This window comes from Equus caballus, chromosome 16, assembly GCF_041296265.1.
Source record: "Equus caballus isolate H_3958 breed thoroughbred chromosome 16, TB-T2T, whole genome shotgun sequence".
Taxonomy (NCBI): Eukaryota; Metazoa; Chordata; class Mammalia; order Perissodactyla; family Equidae; genus Equus; species Equus caballus.
In genome coordinates this window covers 17,678,680-17,699,474 of record NC_091699.1, presented here as the reverse complement: position 1 = coordinate 17,699,474, position 20,795 = coordinate 17,678,680, and the positions used below count along the sequence as shown (strand labels likewise).

General features: G+C 58.0%; 1 protein-coding gene across 10 annotated transcripts in view; it reads right to left on the bottom strand.

Annotated features, from left to right (window-relative positions):
- Nucleotides 1–20,795, bottom strand: part of ATP2B2 (ATPase plasma membrane Ca2+ transporting 2) — a 351,445-nt gene that overhangs the window by 256,024 nt on the left and 74,626 nt on the right. For 8 of the 10 annotated variants that reach the window (XM_023619749.2, XM_023619742.2, XM_070236860.1 and 5 more), the window contains exon 2: nucleotides 19,210–19,253. The exons of the other annotated variants lie outside the window; for them this stretch is intronic. The gene's annotated coding sequence lies outside the window, so the exon portion shown is untranslated. The remainder of the gene's footprint in view (nucleotides 1–19,209; nucleotides 19,254–20,795) is intronic. 10 annotated transcript variants of the gene reach the window in all.

Here is a 20,795-nt window from a genome sequence, read left to right as displayed (position 1 = left end):
GCCACAATCTCTAGGCAGAAAAGGGGAAGACGCGCCCAGAGGCCACGACTGGAGGCAGGAGTGAGCACAGACACACCTGAAGCACGCAGAACTGGCACAGATGGGAGTCCAGCTGGGTTGAATCCGGGGCCCGAGGCCCATATAACAGGGACACCAGGCTGGCGGGGCCCTGGGGCAGGCTTTGAAGCTGTCCCCACGTATGAAGCAGCAGCCCCCCGAGAGAAGGAACGCCCGGAGGAGGCTGGGGCGGGGGTCGGGAGCCTGGGGTCTGGCTTGGCTCTGCCCCAGACTGACTGGCTGTCAGACTTTCCCCTCCGGAACTCGGTTTCCTCATCTGTAAAATGCGGACCATGATTTGCACCCCTGGCCATGAAGTAACAATGAACTAGAAGGTCTCCAAGATCCTTTCCATCTAACCTTCTCTGTCTGCTCCTGGTTGTTCAGAACAATTCTCTGCCTCCCATCCCTCACCCCTCCTCATTCGGGCCAGTAGCTGAGCAAAGCCCAGGGGGAAGGCCCCCTCAGAGGCAAGGAGGGGGCGCTCGGGAGCACGCACACACAGCATAAGCTCGCACATGACGGCCGGGCAGGGAGGGGACCCACACGCCAGAACTCAGGCAGAGCCCAAACAGAGGCTGGCTGAGCTCAGGGCTGCTGGGGGGGCACTGAGCATGACTCTGACACCGTTAGGAGCAACCCCCTGACCCCGTCCCCCTCCAGCCTCCCAAGGAGGGAGAGGGTTTGCTTCGTTTTTGTCACTTCCCCCAGGGAAGCCAGCTCCTGGGCACATCACTTCATTAATATGGGATTACGGGGATCACGGCCTGCAGGGTGGAGCAGGCCACGGAGGCAGACTGTGGGGCCTCGAGATGTCCTCCCTGCCAGGCAGAAGGAGAGACTGAGACCCAAGCGGCTGTCCCTGGAAGGCAGAGGGAGCCGGCTGAAGCCCTCGGAGCTGCCTGCCCCTCCCCACCCACGTCAGAGGAACGAGGCCCAGGAAACCGGCTGCCTGGAACCCCACCCGCTCCTGCCGTTTCCCTCCTCTGTGGGCCTCTCAAGGGCAGATGTCCCCAGACTCTGTGCAGGTCACAACACCACTCCTGGCCCAGCTTTCTGAGAGCCTGACCCCAGACCCTGGGGTCCCGGGAGGCGACTTCAGGACGCACAAACGACGCCGCCCCACCGTGTGGGACAGGGCTCTAGCTCCCTGCAGCTCCTGCTGGTTCTGTGCCGGAGGGAAGACTCAGCTCACAGCCACTGTGTCTTTAATGCGCCCCCCACTGCGTCCCCTTCTAACTGAGAGCTGGGCCTCGGGCACAAGAGCTGGGTAGAATTTAATCACAGGATTATTTTCTACTCCTTTGTATTTATTTTGATGGTTGGCTTCTATGTAAGACAAGTGATATTCTATTCCACTGAAGTTGCATAACAAAGTTTATCTTTAAAATAATGTAATTGAGTAAAATGGTGAACTGACGAAAGCAAGAAGACGTGGGTGATAACAGGTGATTCACAGACACTGGGAAACGGTGGGGCAGGACACGAGTGACGGCAGCTGGGCAGAGTGGGTGTGGGGGACAAATGCCTCCCTTTGCAGATGGGTAAACTGAGGCTTGGAGAGGGAAAAGGACTTGCCCGAGGGGAGCTCACGGCAAAGCTGGTATTTGAACAAGACCACGCCCGGTGCCAGCCCTCGGAGCCTCTTCCATCTCCATTCTGGGGGCTGTCTCATCCCTCTTTCCTCTGAACGGGGCCCCTCGTTTCCCTGACTTCTCAGCTCCCCCCTCCCACATTTTCCCTCTTCCCCCGCTCTCCACACCAGCCCATCCTTGCTCTGGTCGAGGGACGGAAAGCTGCATTAGTGAGAAACCACGGTGAGATGTATCAGAAAGAACTCAGACCTCGCAGCCAGCACTGGGTGACTCCGCCCTCGAAAGCTGAGCGCGTCTGCACCTGCAGCTGGCCCTCTCTGGCCTGGCCTCCTTTCCTGAGCAAGAAACGATACCACGGCCCTCCGGGGACCACTGTGAGGCTGAAAGGAGCCAACGCCACCCCTGAAACGCCCAGCACGGCGCCTGGCGTGTCTGGCAGACGCTCAATGGGCGTTCCTGCCCTAACAGGAGTTTCATTTCAGAAGGAGCGCGGCGTGGCTGTGCCTGCCCTTGCGATGCTCCGTGACACTCTTGAGAGCACATGAGAAGTCTTAAAACTGCTTGAAAAATAGAGAAGTCATATAGAATTTGTACACTCGTCGTTGGAGTGAGAACCCTGCCGCTGCAGGCCCGCCCTGCCGAGTGGGCTTGCTCAGCGCCCCGTCTGCCGAGCAGACCCCTCTCTTCTCTAAAGGTCAGGTGACTCCCGTGCAAGAGTTCGGGCTACCAGCTCAGAGCCCGGCTCAGAGAAGGAGATCTGATGATGCAGTGACTGTGGGGCCTGCTAACCGGGGCGCTCTTTGCCCGCCCTCCCAGCCGCCGCCCTCGGGGCGGAGGTGGGCAGGCTCGATCAGAGACGCCTTCACAGACCTTTGTTCTGGCATTCAGTACGAACCCACCTTCTTCCTCTTCAGCCTTTCCAAGAACAAAACACAAACCGAAACCTGAGAAACAAACTTCTCAACTCTCAGGCGACAGAGCAACCCCAAAGAGAACTAAGGTCTTAGGGGCCCCTGGGAAGAGGGTGCGATCCAGGTGGGGGTGCCTGTCTGAGTCTTCAGCCCTCCCGCTCTTGAGAGCTGCATGCTTAGCCAGGTGGCGCATCTCCCCTCAGGTGGACCGTGGGCATCTAAACTTAACATCGTCCGAACCGGACCCCTCGCCCTCCTCCCCTGCCCCTCCGTCCTTCTCCTCCCAGATTCCCCGCCTCGGGGAGAAGCACGCTGAGTCACGCATGTGGGTCAGGGCGCCGGCGAGCAGCCTGGCCTCCCTCTCGCTCACTCCCCAAGTCCATTGCCACGAATGCTGCATTCCTCTCGGATCCCTCCTCTCCTCTCACCCCACAGCCTTGAACCCGCCACCTACCTTCAGCCTGGAGCCCTGGGAAGCATCCTGCCCCCCCACCATCTCCCCTCCCTCCAAGCCAGCCTCCGTGTGGCCTCCATGTGGCAGGTGGAGTAATGGCCACAAAACACACTTCCCATACTTCACTCCTCTGCCCCAAACCTCCGTTTCCCCTAACCATCCAGATAAAGTCTGAGTTCCCTGACTCATCTGCAGAAAAAGCATCGATTGGGCACCACCTGTGTGCCAGGCCCTGGACCCAACTCAGACACAGGCCGGTCAGCACAAAGCAGAGTCTAGAACCCACAGCTTTACCCCTTCTCACACACACCCACTCCCACCCCACCGCTTGGGTCTAAACCAGAGGCTGCAAACTGGCAGTCCCCAGGGGTATCCTGTTTGGCTTTTCCAGTGTTGGCCCAAAGTTTCAAATTTAGGAGATTTCACATAAAAACCTGGATTCCTGGCATCTCTTGAGAACCTGGCCATGCTGGGCCAGCTTTCCTTCACAGCAACAATTGCCTGGAGCCAAGTCCTACTTTCCCTTTAGATTGTGAAGCACTTTCCTTTTGGCCACAGTCCCCACCACTCCACGTTGTCTTATAGCCAGCCTGCTTCTCGCACTTAGCTCACGTGCCTGGGCCCTGGAGATATAAGAACCTGCCCCCCCGTCCACTTACATTTTCTCCAGTGCGTCTGACTGTTCTCCCCTGAGCTGTTGCCCTTGATCATCCCTCCTCCTGGAAGGCCCTTTCTCACCCTGTCTGATGGGAAGATACCCCCTCTTATGAGACCCCACCCCTGAGTTCCCCCTGCTTCTTGGCAGAAGGTACCACAGGCTTCTGTGCTCCCATGTACCCCATACAGATCTCCCTGCATCTCCTGCACCACAGTACCCTCGTTTATCGATACTACCGTCTCCCTCACTAGAACGAGAGCCGGCCCCATATCTCTAGAGCAGAGCACCCTTACTCCCCCACCAAGCGGGCCCAAGGAAACCGTGAGGGGCAGACGCTAACTAACAAAGCAACAGCGCAGCCTGCGAGCTGGGCTCCGGGTGAGCTCTTGACACGTGCATCTCATTAACACTCAACAGAACCCAACGGGGGTACTTATTATCCCCACTTTACAGATGGAGAGACTGAGTCTGGCGTTGGGGGGGGGGTGCTCTGACTGCAAAGCTGGCCTGTCTACCATCCCAGAGCAGCAGCTTCCTCACCCCTCTGTTAGGCTCAACGTCCTTCCTTCCCACCCGACCAGTCACTGACCAAGAGGCCAGGCTGGGGGGAGACCGGACAATGACCCCGGGACCCAGGACTGGGGCATCGGGAGCAGGGGCCCTGTGCCCTGGCAGGCTCAGCGGGTCAGGATGTCACAGGAGAGACCTGAGGACCCCCCACCCAAGGCGGCCCGGGCACCTGGGTCACCTGCACAACCAGCAGTGAACCGCCACTCCAGGGGGAGGAGTCTGGGCTTCAAGTCGGGCCTGTCGCTCGTGAGCACAGGAGAGCCCGGTGACGCCAGCTCTCTGAGCCTCAGTTTCCGCTCCTGCACAATGGGGGTACAACTGTACCCACCTCCAGGGCCAGAACAAGTGTGAAAGGAGCCAGGTGCCCAGGTCCGTGTGCAAGAGACGGCGGCAGCGACTCTCGACAGAGGCCCCGGGGAACGGCAGGCAGCGCGGGGAGGAGCCGGGACTGAGGCTGGTGCTGCTGTTCCCGGGGACACGGGCTGGGCGGCTCTTCCAGTGCCCCCAGCTCTCACGTCCCGAGCCAGCCCTGTGGGTGAACGTGTGCGCGTGGGGTGTGCACATGCGTGAGTGCCAGCACTGGGGGCTGTCTGTGTGGGTCTGTGCTGGGTGCAGTGTCTATTCTTATGACGCTCGTTTGCAACCTCAGTGCAGGCACACACGTGTGTTGCCACAGACCTGCTCATGCATAAGACCCTTCTGCAGAGGCCACCCTGCCCCCCGCAGCCCGGACAATGTCTGCCTCAGTCACTGCTGTGTCCCCAGGACCTGGCTCGTAGCAGTTGCTCAGTCAGTGTAAGTGTGATGACGGAGTCCACACACACACACACACCTCTGCTGTTTCCAACCAGTCTATGTTTTAAAAAACACTCGATTCGGTAATCAGGGACAGATCTCACACTGTTCTTAAATGTTCTCTCTCAACTTCACTCAGAGGCTGAGGTGCGCCACTGGCATGGCGGTTGGCGGAGGGGGATGAGCAGCCCAGTCCCCGAGTTGGCCAGGCTTGGCCAGGAACTCGATTCTACACATACTGGCTGTGTGACACTGGCCAGTTGCTTCACCTCTCTGATCCCCTTGTGTGAGGATCAAATATGCCTGGACAGGGGAAAGCCCAGCACAGAGCAAAACACAACGGAGTCATCTGTCTAGGTGACTCTGACCTGGGGACCCCCACAAAGCTGGGCACCCCAGCCCTCCAGCACAGGGCCTCTCACTTTAGAAAAACCTCTCCGCCAGGCTTCTAATTCTCCTAGCCCCAAGGTCTGTTCCAAAGCCAGGGAGAATCTGGAACTCCAGGAGAGGGGTCCGTGGTGGCCCGAGGCAGTGCTCAATCAGCCAGCCTCAGTCACCCCTCCCGCCCTTTGCCACCGTGTCCAGGCTCTCCCGGCACTGAGAGGGACACGAGGCCGTCCTGAACACCTAGTGTCAAGCTGAGGTTCAGCACAGCCAGCCTGCACCCCCAGCATTCCCATTCGATGGCGGGGAAACCCGCCCGCAGTGGGGACACGGCGCCCCCGTCACACTCACATCCGTTATCGCTCACTCCCATGGGTGGGTTGTGTGCGGGGTTAGATCTTCCTGTCTCCTTGATGCTGGCACCACAGGTCCTGTGGCCCCACCGGGAGAGCCCGGAATCCGGGGCAGTGTGGGTGGTGGGCCCGGCTGCCGGAGCCCGCCGGGATAAGGGAGGGAGGGTGCCTGAGGTGACAGCACCCTGAAGGGACGTCCCGCCATGCCCCCAGCTCAGCCTGGCCACACTGGAGCTCGTCACCTCTCCTCCCCCCGGTGCGCCCCTTGCCCATCCCTTCTCTCTCTGGGAGGCCCCATCGCCCACCCAGTGCCACCGCCTCCTCGGAAGTCACCCCAGTTAATCACACTCAGCGCAGAGCACAGCTGTCCACTGGTCCCCGATCCCGACCCCACCGCCTTGGTCTAAAGCATCAACCTCCAGGAGTCTGAGGACGCAGCTTTCTCCTCGGGCGTCTCCTGGTCTCCTTCCTCATCCCGCCCACACAGTAGCCAGACTGAGTTTTCTAAGATGCGAAACCAATCACATCACACCACAGTTTTAAAATCTTCAGTGCCTCTCACTTGCCTGCAGGACCAAGAGCAACCTCCTTCACCTGACGTGTGAGGCCTTTCATGATGTGGCCCCATCAGTCAGTCTTTTCTACAGTCTCTGCTCAGGCCTGCTGAGCCTGTCCCCATGCACTGTTACATTTCTCTCTGTCTAAACCTCTCTGCAGTCGCTCATAACATCTTGGCTGCTTTTTGTCCCCTGAACAACACCTACTCATCCTTCAAGACCCACCCGAATGGCCCTTCTTCTGTAAATCTTCTCTAGTACCCTAAAGCCCTGTTGGTTTCCTCCTCCTCTGGACAGACTCTCCCTATCACACATCACATGCACTATGGTTATTTCAGCAGCCCTCCTCCTGGCAAGACTAGGGGCATTCTGGGTAGAAGCTTACCCTAGTCCTCTTTGAACCCCCTTATTCCCGGCAGTGAGCCTGGCCTGCACATGGCCCTCGGTAAACATCTGGCAAAGGATGGGGGAAGGAGCTAAGGTCCCACGGGGAAGTCCTATAACCACCTGGCTTTGCTTCCTCCCCCAGAATTCCGGCCCCTCAGGTGTGAGCAGCGCCAAGCCCTGCAGCTGCATCACAGAATCACCGGGAACAGGCTCCAGCTGTTTCCTCCTTCAGTCTCCACAGCCACAGCTGTCCCAGCTCTGCGCTTCTGGAAGTCCCAGAGCCCTGGCTCCTTCCCGGTCTCCCTGGGTCCACAGCACTCGCAGCCCTCACTCCACCTCCGAGCTGTGCTGGGCCAGCGCGGCTGCAGGCGCGGGCCTCTCCAGCACCCTGGGCCCTGGTGCTCTGGCCCGAGGGGTCCTCAGGGCGAGGCGCCGTCGCAGCTCGGGCTGCCAGCAGCAGAGGCGGACAGAGCGCGTCTGCAGAGCCCACAGCCACCCCCACCGCCACTGCGGCTCCAGGCCTCCTGACGTGCCTGCCCGAAGCCCAGAGCTTTGCAAGTGCACGGAGAGAGAGAGAGAGGACCGGAGAAGAACACCTAACGGGAGGCCACCCGTGGGGGCCACTGGAGGAACGGCCCCGGGTGGGGTGGAGTGGGTGGCAGGGGCTCCAGGCCACTGGCGGGGAGCTCTGAGGGAGCTAGGGCCTCTGCACACTGGGTTTTATTTTTGTTTTAACGGGAATGGGCATAAAACCCACACCGTGACAGCAGCAGCCCTGGCTGGAGATCACGCCTCTTTTGATGGCTTGGGCGATGAGGTGACCGTCCCTGGGACGGGGCAGCCCCTTCAGTCTGTTCATGGGCAAGGGGGCTGTTTGGCCAGACACCAAATGACGCCCATCCTGCTGGCCACTCCTTCACCAACTTCCTACCCCACCGTCCTGTGCTGCCTCTGAGGTCAGCTCACATTCCCAGTGGGCTGCTCACAGTTCTGGAAAAATCTGTGACTCAGTCTACCCTCCTTGACCATTGCTGGTTCCTTTGCTTCTCTCCGTGACCCCGTTTTGTGTTCTTGTGTCTCTCTCATCAGCGGATCAATCAATCGGTCAGTCCTAGTTTTCTGGCCCCCTATTCCCGGCTCTGGCCTTGAGCTCTGCTGTCCCCATTCCTGGCGATCACAGGGCGCAAGCCCTCCTCCCAGCCCCTACTGATCCCTTCTGGCCTCCGCACTCCTGAAGCCGCTCACCCCTTTGACTATTTTTGGAGTGGCCCAATGTGGGGGCATTTCCAGGACCTTGGGGCCCTTCCAGGATTTGAGGCCAGGCGTTCCCACAGTGGGGCCGACATGAACTGCACATGAGGACAGCGGACCCTCTGGGCTTGCAAACACGACTGGGTAGGGGGAGGGAAAGAGAAAGGAACAGCCAAGCCAGCCAAGGGACCGGGTCCGGACCCCTGTCAGCACCAGCTGCAGACCCCCCACCCGAGGGCATGCACGCCGGGCAGGGCCAGGCCGACTCCAGACCCAGGCCTGCGTCCCTGGACCTGGCTTCCCATCCTGCTCCCCTCACTTTGTGTCTGGGTGTTCCAGGGCAAGCTACTTGGCCTCTCTGAGCCTCAGTTTCCCTCAGGTGATTGGAGAGAGCGATGCCCACACCCTGCAGAAGCCAGGCAAGTCTTCCGCGGGACAGTGTGCACGACGCTCTGGCCCAGCACCCCCAACCGGCGGTGGCTCGAGAGCTGTGACTTCCTCTCTCCTGATGCCCCCCCACCACCCCCAGTCTCCCAAGGGGCCCCTGGAAGACGTGGAGCTGGGTAAGGAAGTTCCAGAAAGCTGTGTAATGACTTGCAGCCAGGACCCCACCAGGATGGCCCAGAAGTGAGGGTTTCTGGAAGGCAGCAGGGAGCCCCTGGGAGGGATGGAGGCTCTGGCTTTTCAGAACTGGCCTGTGGCTGCCCGGTGAGAACGAGGACGAGGACGAGGACAAGGATGGGAGAAAGGAGGAGGGCCAGGCATCCCCAGACTCTTTGCCGCCTCCTCTAGGTCCCAGGCCCCACCCACACTTTCGAGCCCCTTTCAAAGTCATGCTCGTGGGCGTGTGGCAGCCCCTCATGGCCCCTGGAGCCCAAATCACTGAGTGTTTCTCTCCTTCTAGATGCTTCTGCCCACATAGCCTGAGACTAAACCACCACCATGTTCGCTGCACAGGAGAATGAAACAGGGGGTCACAGACGTGCAGGGAAAGTGACCGGCTTAACAGGTTCCACCCTGAGAATGTTCTAGGCCTTGCTCGCTCTTCAAGTGCCTGACGGAGCCAGGATTCCTAACACCCTCCTTCTTGAAAACAAAGGTGAGCCTCAGTCTCCCAAACCCTCGTGGCACCCTGGGTCTCATTCCTCTCTCCCTCCTCTGTTTCTCTGTCGTCCCTCCCCTTCCGTGGTGTATAAAGAGGCTCAGGGAGGACATGTCAACAACTGCCAGAGGGAGCCGTGGCCCCACCTCCCTGGGCCTCAGTCTACTCCTCTGTGAAATGGGAGGCGTTGGGGGGGGGGCCCTGCCAGCCCGGACAGGCCAGGAACGTGTCAAGCCCAGCAGGGCCACACACACTGCCAGAGGGACCCGAGGGAGAGCATCCTCAGCGACCACTAAAGGTCACGGAAGCACAGCCCACCTGGCTGGGCTCCCGGCATCTCAGTGGGGGCCTGCAGCCCGACTCAGCCGGGACGAGCCCATTTCACGGGCGGGAAACCAGGACCCGAGGGCTCACAGGTGCCTCCGAAGATTTAGACATTTCAGAACCAAAGAGCTGCCGAGTCCCAGCCGAGAAGTTACCCCTGATTCCGTCCGTCTGTCGGAACTGCTGGTGCTAGTCCACCCCCGAAGGGTTCCGCTGGGCATTGCTGTTAAGCGCCTTGCCCTCACGTGTTATCTTAAGTCGTGAATGTGCACCTGGTGGGGGTGGGCAGGGCCCACTGCTCCCGATTTACAGCTGGGGCACGATGAGCGCTGTGAGCAGACACGCCTCTGCCCTGGCCGTGTGTCCGCTGGCGGCTGAGGGACGGGCAGGGCCGTGTGGGTCTGCACCCGCCTCTCCGGCCACACAGCCCGGGCCCCGGAGAGCGTCCTCAGACATGAGTGTCGCCCGGCCCCACTGCCCTCTCCTCTCGGGCTCTGCCAGCCCTCGCATCCCGGCACTGACCTGGGGGCGGGTGTTACCCTCCCTTTGCAGGATGAAGGCAGCCTGAGGGGTTAGGAGCTTGCCGGAGGCCACACCGCCAGTGACCGGAGCAGAATCATCCCCGGGGGGGACTGGGTCCCTCCTTGAGTGACTCAGCTGGGAGTAGGGACCTGTCCCACTCCTGCTCCCAATGAGTCTGCCCAGCCCCCAAACCCACATGGGCTTTCCTGTCCCCGATTCTCATTTCAGCCTGTCCCCTGCACCTTCTTGCCTCTGTCTGTAAAAATCCTTTACAGTCTGCGTTAACTTCTACCTCTGGCGAGTCCAGAGTGACCCAACCTCTCCAAGCCTCAGTTTCCTTGTCTGTAAAATGGGGACAGTACTAATACTGTGAGTATTAAATAAGAGAATGCACTTCAAGGGCTGGGCATGTCCCCGGGCACAGAGAAGGCAGCCCCCCAAAAACACCTGTAGTTGCAGCTACGTCTGTCCTGATGACCCCCAGTCAGAAGCAATTTTGCCTGCATTTCCGTCACGCCACGTCCTGTTTTTCACACTGTTCTGAAGCATGGAGAGCGACTCCCATCTCTTCTCTCCATCCACACTCTGAGCTCCCAGAACCAGGCGCACTGAGCGCTGGACCATTCCCTCCAGCCTGCCGTGACGGCTCCCGCCTTAGCCCCTCCCAGGCCCCACAGGCCCGAGGGGGGTCCCTGCTTCCTCACCAACATTCCACCTTGGTCCCATGCAGGTGGCTTCTGTCCCATCCCCTCCCCTGAAGCCACTCAGCGCAAGGTTGTGGCAGCCCCCCTCCCTGGCTTACAGCAGCTCTTAGCACTGATGCCCGCCCCTCCCTGGAAAACCCGGCCGGGGGACCGTGTCCTCGGCTCTTCTCCTCCCTCTTAGGCCATCCTGCTTTCTCCCCCGCCCGCCCTCCCCTCTCCAACCTCTAACTGCTGGATGCTACCCAGCACTGCCCTGGGTGGGCTTTGTCTCCCCTCCAACGACACTCACTTCCTGAGTCATCTCGTCCAGTCCCGTGGCTTCAAATAGGTGCTATACACTGATGTCTCCCTGAGCGCCAGACTCACAGATCCACCTGCCGGCTCCACATCTCTCCTGGGGGCCTAACGAACATCTGGAAGCTGGCACATCCAGACCACGACCCTTCATCTCTCCTCCCACGCCCACCTCTGGCCTCCGGTCCTCTGCTGGTCTCGGTAAATGGCATCAGCATCTGCCCTGCTGTAGAATAAACAATTTGACTGGCTTTTGTCCCTGGTCCCTGGAGGGAAACTCTAAATCCCTGGAATTTCCCAGGTGACAGAGGTGTCTGTGTTGTTCACGAGCCCCTGGGACCACAGCTGAGTTTATGCCAAAGAGCTCAGTCAGGATGGGAGCTGGTCCCCGGGAAGACCAGCCATGGGATTAGAGGGCTGGGCTCTGAGCCAGCCCCAGCTCCGGGAGGAGGGGGAGGATAGAGATTGCCTTCTGTCACGTGGCCCAAGATTCAGTCACTCATGCCCACGTAATGAAACCTCAATAAAAACCCTGGACACTGGAGCTCAGCACAGCTTCCTGGCTGGTCAACAACCGATTTGTCAGGAGGGCGGACCTCCTGGTGGGACCCTGCCAGGCCTGCCCGATGTGTCTTCACTCAGCGGGTCCTGATCGGTGTCCTTTATCACAAACTGTAGTTGTAAGTACAGTGCTTTCCTGAGTTCCATGCGTCATTCCAGTGAGATATCAAACCAGAGGGCGTTACGGAACCCCCAGTTTGTAGCCAGTCCATCAGAAGGGTGGCAGCTTGGGGACCCCCCTTGCAGCTTGCCTCCGACGGGGGGCAGTCTTGTTGGGAACCGTGCCCTCTAACTTGTGGGGTCTGCTAACTCGGGGGGGTCAGCCCCAGATTTGAATGTCAGCACCCCAGTGGGCGTCAGAATACACTCCAAGGGTCCCCCTGGATCCCCTCCTTCCCTCACCCCCACATTCAATATAAGAGTGGGTCCAGTCCACTCAACCCCATGTCGCTCAGAACACGTCCACTTCTCCCGCCTCTGCTGCCACCGTCCCGGTCCAGCCAGCAGCACCTCCCCCCCGAATGCCCCAGCAGCCTTCTCCCTTGCTCCCTGGGGCCTGCCCTCCACACAGCAGCCGGGGGTTCTGTTAAGGCACAGTCAGCCCGCGCCACTCCCCTGCTCAGTGCCCCATCCCCCCAGGAATGAAGGCCGAGTCCTCAGGATCGAGCCCGGCCGCAGCCTCCCTGACCTCACCTCCCGCTGCGTGCCACCAGGCGCAAGGCAAGCTGTCACAGAGACGACCTGGGGTGTGAGAGCATCTCCCGGTCTGCAGCTGGTTGTGATAAAGACGTGTTTCCATAGAGACGGGAGGAACCACAATAGAGTCGCACGGTTCCAACAGTCAGAGAGAAAGGAGATCCACGCTCTGTTAGCAGGCAACGAGCGGACGCTCCGAAAGCCAAAAGCACCAGGTCGTTTACTTCAAAAGTTACTTAGAGATTACGGACAAAAACTCAACTGAGAGAAACGCACTGAACCCAGACTCTCCTAACTCGGGTTTTCGTCCTGTTTCTACCGTTTCTGACTTGTGTGACCGTGGGCAAGCGGCACCCTCTCCATGAGCCTCGTTTGTTTTCTGTAGAATGGGGGGACACTAGTCTCTCCCGGCCTACGTCCCAGTCACGGCGAGGGGCCGAGAGAGGCGGGCGGGAGCAGGTCCGCCAGATGCGGCTCAGTTTACTCCTGTGCCCACACCCACCGGGACAGGCAGGCCCAGGACACTCAGGCAAGAAATGAAGATCTAAGTGGATCTCTAGGAATGACAGCCAATTTTCAGTCTCCCAGGAAAGGTGCTGAGAGAAGAGATTTTGCTAAATCAAAGGAAAATGCTGAAACCAAGCTTCGTGCACTGTGGGGCCAAGTTTTCTCAGTCAACCGTCCGCTCCACAACTCGGAGATCCTGGGCACAGGCCAGGGCCCTGCCGCGGGGCCTCTGGCAGGCGGCCTCTTCACCTCTCTGGACCTGGGGACAGGCTGCCATCCCTGTCAGCCGACCTGCCGGGGTCAGAACCCCTCTGAGGGGCTGGCAGTTGGGCTGTCGGAGCTCAGTGTGGGGTGAGAGTTTGGCAAAGGCACCCTCAAATATCTCTGTGGACATCTTCCTTGCTGCCCTTGTCTAGATCCAAAACCTGGAGTCGTCCTTGCTCTCTCTCCCTTTCTGCCCACGTCTTGACTGCCATTCTCTTCCCTCCACTTCTCCTGACTCATGGCCTCCGTCGAGTCCAGGCCACCACATTCTTGCTTGAACAACTGCATCAGCCACCCTGCTGGTCCCCGTCTTGCTCCCGGCATCTATTCACTCCATAGCAGCAGCCAGAGCAGTCTTTCCAAAACACAAATCTGTTCCAATCGCTCTCTGACTATAACCCTCCAGTAGCGTCCCAATGTTCTTAGGCTGAAATCCAAACCCTCCTGATAATAGTGGCCTTAGGATGCTGTTCTCCTGCCTTCACCTCTGACCTTTTATCTCACCAGCCTCCCCTCTTGATCTCTGTGTTCTAGTGATGCTCAGCTTCTGTGTTTCCAATGCTTCTTGCTCACCGCAGGGCCTTTGCACAGGTTATGCCTTTACAGGAATATCTTTTCTCCTTGTTTGGGCTTCCCTTTTCCTCATCTTCTTCTTGGTCCATCATCTAACATCTACGCTCTGCTCAAGTAGACGCATTCTCACACACCCTCCGGTTTGCACCTTAAATAAGCACTTCCTCAAGGAAGCCTGCCTTGATTCCACCATCCCCTCCCCTGCCATTAGGCAGTCATAGCCGGCTGGGCTTCACAGCACTCATCACATTATAATTCTTGTTTCGTTATCTGTTTTCCCCCTTAGGCTGTAAGCTCCACGAGGGTAGGGACCCCGTCCGCTCGCTCACTCCTCTCTCCCCAGAGCCACGCCCCTAACAGGAACTCGATGCTTTGTTAGTTTTATAGACTCACCTCGGAATCAGTTTTGAATCCTTTATGCTCCACCTCCCTCTGCAGCTTACACCCAGCCCCGGATCTCCCTTATGTCACCAACCTCGCCCCACAGACACTTGCTGAGCACCCACTTCTCAGCCCCACTGAGGCCCGGCAGCCCTCAAGGAGACGTGCAGACAGACCCCAGTGATGTGCCGTGCCAGTGCTCTGCTAGGGGCAAGCCCCAGAGAAGGCGGGACTGCCTGGGAGGTCAAGAGAAGCTTCAGGGCAGAGGAGCCCCATGAATAGGGCCTTAACGGATGTATAGGAGTTTGTCAGGTTGGGGGTAGAGTAGAGGGAAGGGCATGGACAAACACCCAGAAAAATGAAATCGCACTAACAATGTCTCCCAGGTCTTCCTCTGGAGTCCCACTTCCAGGGCTGACATCTACATCCTCATCCCAGCACGTCTGCTAAGCTTCTTAACTAGATTTTTCTGCCACAGTCTCTCTTAGCTTTACTCTCACTCTGTTCCACCTTTGCTCAAGAACCTGCTGTGGCTCCCTACTACCTTCCACCTTCCACCTTAAATCTAAGGGGCCTGCCTGCCATCAGATGTCTGCCTCAGCCTCTCCCCGTCTCTCTCACTCGGTGATTCTCTCATTACTCTCTGACATAATCAGCTTTGCTTCTGCTACACTTGACAACCACAACCTTCCACAGCCAACTTGCTCATCCTACTCCTTCTGTCCACCATTGATTTTATAAATCAATCACTTTTAAGTCGATGCAAAGAAAAATTATGTTTTAAATTTGAGTTTTAACGTCCAGAAACCCATTTGAATGATTTAAGTGGGTTTTAAAAGTTTTTAATTATTTTATCGAGGTCATATTGGCTTATAACATTGTGTAAATTTCAGGAGTACGTGATTATACTTCAGTTTCTGTATAGGCTGCATCGTGTTCACCAAGAAAAAATAGACAAATGGGAGTACATCAGACTAAAAAGCTGCACAGCAAAGGAAACCAACAAAATGAAAAGACAACCCACCAAGTGGGAGAAAATATTTGCAAACCGTATATCCAAGCTGGGGTTAATTTCCAAAATATATAAAGAACTTACGCAACTCAACAACAAAAAAATGAACAACCAGATCAAAACATGTGCAGAGGATCTGAGCAGACATTTTTCCAAATACGACAGACAGGTGGCCAACAGGCACATGAAAAGATGCTCAACATCGCTAATCGTCAGGGGATCGCCAACCAAAACCACAAGGAGACATCGCCTCCCACCCATCAGAATGGCTACAATAGACATGACGAGAAACAACAAGTGTTGGGGAGGATGTGGAAGAAAGGCAACCCTCACACTCTGCTGGTGGGAGTGCAGACTGGTTTAATTGTTTATGGCTAACTCTCTGCTTCTCCTCGCAGAAGTGCTTGAGTCTCTCTTAGCAAAATTAATTTCTGTGGGCTGAGCTCCTTTGCTCCAGCCTCGAGCGGCCGGTTGGTGGTGCACGGGCTCAGCTGGGAGTGGTGCTACTTTGCTCCCGGGTCCTGCTGGACAGGTGAGTGGTTACCCAGCCGCACTGCTTGCATTAGGGGTCTGCGTTACCCCTCCTGGGGGCCTCTTCTGGAGCGGGACAGTGTCTTCTCCACCCACACTCACCTGCTCCCCCTCCAGCTTCAAGCTCAGTGCTCTGTGAAAGAAATGGCCGCCGGCCCCAGGAACAGGCTGCCCCTGTTGTGGGCTAAGCTGTGACCCCAAATTCATACGCTGTAGCCCCAACCCCCGGCACCTCGGGACGTGACCGTATCGGAGGAGGGTCTCTAGAGAAGTCATCAAGGTGGGATGAGGTCACAGGGGTGGACCTAGTCCAATGTGACTGACATCCTTACGAGAAGGGGAGTTCAGGACACAGACACACACAGAGGTAGGACCATGTGAGGACCCAGGGAGCAGGCGGCCGCCTACAGGCCCAGCAGAGAGGCCTCAGACAGAACCCGCCCTGCCGATGCCTTGATCTTAGACTTGCGGCCTCAGAGCCGTGAGAGAGTCCACGTCCATCGCCTCAGCGCCCCCGTCTGCAGTCTTTGCAATAGCAGCCTGCCAACCAACGCAGCTCCCAGCTCCCGTTCCCCCAGAGCCACCGTGCCGGGGCCAGAAGGAAGACTGGGTGGCGCTGACATTGGCTTCCAGGAAAAATGTGCTCTGAGCAAAAGAACCCTTTAGACTGGAAAGTGCCAGCGTGACAATTGTCATACAGCTGACTGGAGAAGCGCACACACACACTGGGGGGCCGGGGATCTCGTAACCACACCGCTCTTCATGCTTGTACAGACGGTGAACGTCCCCTGTGGGAAGTTCAGAAAGCGCAGAAAAGCACAAAGAAGAAATAAGTCACCGCACCCTCCCGCACGTGGGTACCTGTTTCTCCAGTCTTCTCTCTCTCCTCTCTTTCTCCCCCGCTTACTGATGCTCCTTCGTGCCTATTTTTTTTTATGCAGTTACGATTAATTTTTGGCAAATTGCCTTTCTCTTAACAGTGAAATATGAACACTTCCCCCTCCGTGATTGAAAATTCATCTCCAACATCGAATTCAACAGCTGCCCAGGACATTCCACGACCGGCACGTGCCGTCACGGGCGCCCCCAGTCCCCTGCTGTCGGACAGTCGCCTTGTTCTCTATTTTTTAGCCAATCCAAACAATGCCATGATAAACATCCCTGTAGAGAAATCTCCGTCCTCGTCTTGGGCTATTTCCCTGGGGCAAACCTCCTAGACGGGAATTACTGGTGACTCACATTTTGAAAGAGGAAATTTTTAGAAAAATTCTTAAAACTTTCTAGTAGGTCATCTCCCTTTTTAGGGGTGTAACAACCTCTGACCACACAAATTAAAAGCTCCCCAGAATCTGTATTGTAATTTTAGACATCTTAAAAAACAGAAAAAAGAGGTGCCACCGCGGTGACCTAGTGGTTAGTTTTGGTGCGCTCCGCTTTGGCAGCCTGGGTTCGTGGGTTTGGTTCCCGGGCACGGACCTGTGCCACTCATCAGCCATACTGTGGTACCATCCACATACAAAGCAGAGGAAGACTGGCACAGATGTTAGCTCAGGGCCAATCTTCCTCAGGAAAAATAAACAGAAAAAAGAAAGAACAAAGAACACCTAGGTTATCTGGCTATAGTCAACGTAAGAAAGTGACAACCATGACTGGCTAAAAGGAAGTTGCCCCTCAGGTAAGAGACTGGTTCCTTAGGAAGGGAAGGGAAGGAGGTGGCTGGCTGTATTTACAACACTCTGTGGAGTGGGGCCCCATTTTACAGATGAGGAAACTGAGGCACAGAGAGCTAGAGTCACTCACTTGCCCAAGGCCACACACAGCTTGGGAATAGAAGTAAATGTGTGCACAGGTCAAAGCAGGGAGGAACAACACCCGCCCAACACATGCCTGCGGCAACAAGGAGAGGAAACTGTGAGTAAGTAGTTTCTGTATTTTCCAGCCTTTCAAAAATGTGATGTTGCTTTCACAGGGATGCCATGGAAAATACAAGGTGAAGGAAGCCAGCTGGACCTGGGTTCCAATCCTGCCTCGTAGCAGCTGTGTGACCTCGGGAAGTGCCTTCCCGTCCCTGAGCCTCAGTCTCCTCGGCTCAGATGGGCACGATCACGCCATCTCAGTCTCGGGACACCCCGGTCAGTCCTCAGCAGCGCCTGGCGCGGCAGCAACTCAGCAAACACCAGTTCCCACACAAACCAGCACCTTGCCGGGCCCTGGAAATGCAGACAGAGGGGACAGGGCCGGCTCAGGGAGGGGCTGAGCGTGCAGAGGGAGAGACAACTATATCCTGAGGTGACAAGCACTTGAATGGAGGGAAAAACCAAGTCCACATTATTTTCGGAAAACGACCCTGGCTCGGCTGCTTCCTCAGGAGCTCAGAGATCAGGAGGCCACGTGCCCCTCTGACAGACCTCCATCCTTCCCCACAGCACCTCCGACTGCTCCATCACCACCCACCTGTCCAGCCCCAGGTCCCCCAGCCCTGCCACCTGCTGGGCTGATCTGGTCGGAGAACCTGCACGAGGGACACGAGGCCCAGACGTTGCCAGATCACCCCAGACGGCGTTCGGGGAAAAACGGAGAGTAATGTGCTCATTACATACAACTTGGAAAACACAGAAAACTCGACTTGCCCACAATCTCGCAGCTCGGAAATAACCTCCACGAACCTCCAGGTGACATTTGGACAGAAGCTTTCGACACTTCTTCCTCCTCCTCTCCCAAGAAGTGGGACAGGCGGCGGTGACGTGGGAGCCATGACAGGCTGGTCACCAGGGAGGGGTTGCTGAGTTCTCTGCTCCTGTCCACCCCCCGGAGCGCCTGTGGATCCGGCCGAGGGGCGAGGCCAGCTCCTCATACACCCACCCAGCCCGGGAAGGACGATTTCTCCGAGGCCCCCAGGGAAGCAGCAGCCTGGGGGCCACTGGCAGCGGATCTGCTGGCGGGTCCTGGAGAACTCCTGGGCAGTCCCCCAGGCAAAGGGGCCGTGTCTCCGATGGATGGTTTTTAGCTGGGGCGTGCTTTCCCCGGGGCATCGCAGTCGGGAGGGTCACAGGCTAGCCCACAGAGGCCCCAACCACTCAGGACTGGGGCCAAGAACAGTGTTCCCAGAGCCAGCTCCGCACAGTCACTAAGCTCCCAGGACCGTCCTCTGCAGGCCCCCAGGCCTTCATTCTGTCGCAACCCACCCCCCTCGCAGGCTGGGCTGGGGCCCTCTGCACAGTGCTCCCCCTTCTCAAGTCCCCAGATCCAAAAAGAACCCCTCAGTGTGGCTTACCTCAGCAAAACAATAATTAAAAAGTAATCTGACGGCATTAAAAGATACTAAAGTGTGAATGACTGATAGGATACCCACGTAACCCACACAGGAATACTGCTCTTTATCTCAGAAGGACACTAATCCACGCACACTGAGGTAAAGTGGCAACACACAGGCTCCATGGGGCACAGAGAAGGGACAAAGTCACACCCAGGAAATATGCCCAAGCTGCAGTGTCAGGCCAGCCTCCGCCTCCCATTTTCTCCTGTGCCCCAGGTTTCGGGGAGCGGTTGAGGAGGGCGTCGGTGTCCGGAGGGGGTTAGGAAGGCGGTGGGGGGGGGGGCGTCTGACAGGAGGGGTGCAGAGAGCGGGGTGGCTGACCCTACAGACAGGTAGTTTGCAAACCGGGTGTTTCTAAGTCGGGCCACAAATGGTGCTGAAGTGGTGCACCTGCCGGTGGGGGAGGTTCTGGGTCCCCACAGTGAGCCAGGGTCTTGGGCGCACACTCACCTGTCTCCTGGCTGCTCTGTGTCTGCGCTCCGGGTGCGGGAAACCTGCGAGCGGACAGATCAGAGAGGTCCGTCAGAGGGGCCTGTGTTTTCTAGGTCACAAACCGGTGGCCAGAGATCTGGATCCGGCTGTTTAAAATTTAATATTTGTTTAAAATTTAATCTTTAAACTGATCTCAGCATTTAGAACCGCGGGATTTCATGCAAAAGTCCAGCTTCCCGACTGCTCCGGGAGAGCTGTGCCTCTGGGCCGCGTGCAGAGGACAGTGACGGGCTGGAGCCACGTGGCTGCCCCTCCAGGCCCACAAATGCCCCCCGCTCCCGCCCGTCTGTCCCTGCGGGGCTCGAGTGTGCGCCCCTGCTCTGGGATCTGACGCCGGGACCTGCACAACCCCGGGGGGCGGGGTATTGCTCTCCTTCCGGACCCCCTGGCCCCTCCACTCCCTTCCCTCCACCCACTCCAGCTCCAGACACACAAATGGAGAAGTCCGGAGGGAGACCGCCAGGCCCGGCCCTTGGAGAAATCAAGGGTGAGAAGATTGAGTCAGGCTCCAGACAAAATTCAGGTGGGGCCCTGCTACCCCCTCTCCAGCGTCGCTTTCCAGTATGCTCTGTGCCTCTGGGGGCTGAATCGGGCAGTCCTGAGGGTTTCAGAAAGGACCTCTTCCCGAAAGCATGGGCGGGACCAGTGCAGCCAGCCCCCCCCCAGGGAAGCAGAGCTGGGGATGCTGCAGCCGCCACCCCCCCGTCGGAAAGGCTGTAAGGGGGCAATGGTTTCCAGACCCGGGCACACAGAGGGCTGGGTGGAGAAGACCCTTGACAGGGGCTGCCACCTGTGGTCAAGGGGTGAGCCAGCCCAAGGCGATGCTGAGGGAGAGGGCTACGGGTCTAACCACCCTAACCTCTGTCCCCCTCCCTCTATATCCTGCCAGAGCTCCCCAGTGGCCAAAGCCAACAGGAAGCCGGGGGAAGGCGTGCACATTCAGCCTTTTGCCTCCCAGGGTGCAGGCAGGTGCAGAAGGGTAGACAGTGGGTCTCGAGGGGCAAATGGCAGATGCCCAGCACAGTGGCCATGCCTCCCGGAGCTCTGCTGACCCACAGACCCTCAGTCCTCAGGAGGCCAAGGCCAGCCGGGTCCTCCAAGCGTCAGGAGCCCGGCTCTGCTCCCACGGCTGAGAGCTGTGCCGACCCTCCCCAGCCCATTCGGCCCAGCTGGCCTCCAGGGCCCCCGACCCCAATGCCCAGAGCCGGGCCCAGGCCCTGAGCACCCCTCGCCGCCCCGCCTGCTCTCTTCCCGGACACCCTTCAAACTCCTCTCACCCCACAGCTGGCTGCCCCCTTCCTAGAAAGACAGCGCAGCCCAGGGTTCACAGAGATCCGGGAGCAGAGCTGTGGGGACCCCACAGACACGAGGTCCACAGGGGGCAGTCACGGGGGCGAGGCGGCCGGCTGGGAGTCCCTTCCCCAAATCTCTTCCGGGAAAAGCAAGAGCCCCAGAGGACAGACCACATGCAGGACTGGTTTCATGGAACCCAGGGCCAGAAGGGACCCGGGAGACCACCTGCTCTGGTACCTGCTTTGTACAGA